The sequence below is a fragment of the Egretta garzetta genome, unplaced genomic scaffold (genome assembly GCF_000687185.1).
Source record: "Egretta garzetta isolate BGI_Z169 unplaced genomic scaffold, ASM68718v1 scaffold287, whole genome shotgun sequence".
Lineage (NCBI taxonomy): Eukaryota > Metazoa > Chordata > Aves > Pelecaniformes > Ardeidae > Egretta > Egretta garzetta.
Genome location: NW_009260435.1, coordinates 4,121,686 through 4,123,740, shown reverse-complemented (window position 1 = coordinate 4,123,740; position 2,055 = coordinate 4,121,686). Strand labels below are relative to the sequence as shown.

The 2,055-nt window shown below is 41.5% G+C and overlaps 1 protein-coding gene across 1 annotated transcript in view; it reads right to left on the bottom strand.

The window, feature by feature from the left end:
• The window catches only part of TBC1D2B (TBC1 domain family member 2B), a 39,087-nt gene extending 37,472 nt beyond the window's left edge, over positions 1 to 1,615 (bottom strand). The window contains exon 1 of the mRNA XM_035899511.1: positions 1,578 to 1,615. The gene's annotated coding sequence lies outside the window, so the exon portion shown is untranslated. The remainder of the gene's footprint in view (positions 1 to 1,577) is intronic.
• Between the last annotated feature and the right edge of the window lie 440 nt (positions 1,616 to 2,055).

The window sequence follows — 2,055 nt, the reverse complement described above, 5'->3', positions numbered from 1 at the left end:
ACAAGAAGGACATGGAACTGTTGGAACGGGTCCAGAGGAGGGTTACAAAAATGATCCGAGGGCTGGAGCACCTCTCTTATGAGGACAGGCTGAGGGAGTTGGGCTTGTTCAGCCTGGAGAAAAGAAGGCTGCAGGGAGACCTGATTGCAGCCTTTCAGTACCTAAAGGGGGCCTATAGGAAAGATGGGGAAAATCTTTTTAGTGACAGGACAAGGGGTAATGGATTTAAACTAAAACAGGGTAGGTTTAGACTAGATATAAGGAAGAAATTCTTTACAATGAGGGTGGTGAAACACTGGAACAGGTTGCCCAGAGAGGTAGTGGAGGCCCCATCCCTGGAAGCATTCAAGGCCAGGTCGGACGGGGCTCTGAGCAACCTCATCTAGTTAGCGGTGTCCCTGCTCACTGCAGGGGGGTTGGACTAGATGACCTCTAGGGGTCCCTTCCAACCCAAAACATTCTATGATTATATGAACTGGCACTTCTTCATAGTCCCCAAAAGGGAAAGGTGGAGAGAGCGCCAACCCATGCAGGTTCTTTCCTTTAGCATACAGGAAAAAAAAAAATGAATACAAAAAGTACGGGCAGAGCAGTTAACATCACAGGCTAAAAGATACCAAGAAAAACATGAAAAGGAAAAATCCCTGTTCCTTAAGCTTGCGCATCTGTGTTGTATCTTCATGACTACAGAAGACATGCAAGGCTGTTGCTAGAATACTGCTTGACAGACTAGTTACTTGTTACCCAGGTGGCACATACTATTTCCCACTGTAAACCTAATCAGAAATGACATGTTTCTCAACAAAGGCCTTCCTATTCAAAAAGGATCCTCAAAGCAAAACATGCATTATGTATTTTCCTGGAGACTTCCACAAAAAAGCCACTACATACTAATTAAAAACAAACAAGAAGCCCTCAAATTATCAAAAAAATCAAAGCCTACACCAAGTCTGCAGTTCTAACTTCTGTAACATAAACACTCAGGCTATAAAGGCAGATTGATGGAAAGCAATAAAAACTTTGGTTATGACTATACACAATTGCAAGCAAAACTGCTGATTACACTGCTTTTCCTTAACCAAATATAGTTTAAATTGTTATCATATTGGTTTTCCAGTTAAAATAACGTCCTTATTCTTTAGTAAAGTATGTTAATGATTCCTTATTTTGACAAACATTTGTATTTATCAAAACAGGATACTGAAGAGTTTTATACAATCATGTTCTACAATCTCAGCATTTATTATCATTGCTCAAATATCCGCTATTATGTGAATGTACACAAAAGATCCTTTCCAGTATTTGATAGGAAGTTCTACTGGTTTACTTTAAAAACTTTATGGATTATACTCCAATATTAAGGCTCTTACTAAAAAAGAATGCCGTTCACATGAATACTCACACTCAATGCGCGAGAACATCCCTTGGGGGAAATATATGCCTTAATAGCCATCAAAACCAATGGATACTGAGGAGAAATTATTTTTTCATTATCGGGTGGCAATGGTTGCCCTGGGTTTTTTTTTTCATAGGCGTGACAATAAAGGAAAGATATGTAAAACAATCCTAGCGTTTACCTCTCGTCCTATGAAAGTCTGAGTCCTTGCAAAGACAATGCAATAAGCAGCCTCTGCTACTGCAGGGAAACAATCCTTCCCTCCTCCTCTTCCTTCCTCCCAAAGGGGTCTAGATAACGACTTCTGCCACACTTCATCTTTTCAAAATAAACACCCCAAAAGTGAAAACCAACCACTCCCTCTCAACTTCCAAAAATACAGCCCAACACGTTTCCTTGGAAATCTTGTTTCCACCCAGACGTTTCCACAGAGCCCGCTCAACCCGGCCAGCCAGCCCACCCTGCTCCGACAGGATCGCGCTCCCCAGCAGCATTTTCTTCCCCTTCAGATGAGCACTTTAAAAATAAAACCGTCAAGGAAAAAAAATAAATAAGTAAAATTAAACTAACGCTGGGGATAGCCTGGTACTGCTGATCCACTCTGCATTTACGAAACACGACTCTTCCTCTTTCAAAAAAGCACGGGGCAGGCGGCAGGA